We start from the raw sequence: 284 nt of genomic DNA on the forward strand, positions 1-284 counted from the left end.
GGGGGTTTTAAACTCCCCCAAAAAATTATTAAACCCCTTAACCCTTCCCCCTTTTTCCCCCCCGCTCCTTTTTTCTCCGTTACCCCTAAAAAAGGCTCGAGGATTTTTTTTTCTGAAAAAGGGAAAAAGAAGATGGGAAATCAAAAAATTCCCAAAACATCAATAATTTAACAATAATGCGGGAATTGGGGGAGGGGGGGGTAAAATTTTTTTTTTTTTCAGGGGTTTTAACCATATTTTTTTTTTGATACATAAAGCTTTAATTAAATATTAAAGTTTTAAAA

The sequence above is a fragment of the Penaeus monodon genome, chromosome 28 (genome assembly GCF_015228065.2).
Source record: "Penaeus monodon isolate SGIC_2016 chromosome 28, NSTDA_Pmon_1, whole genome shotgun sequence".
Taxonomy (NCBI): domain Eukaryota; kingdom Metazoa; phylum Arthropoda; class Malacostraca; order Decapoda; family Penaeidae; genus Penaeus; species Penaeus monodon.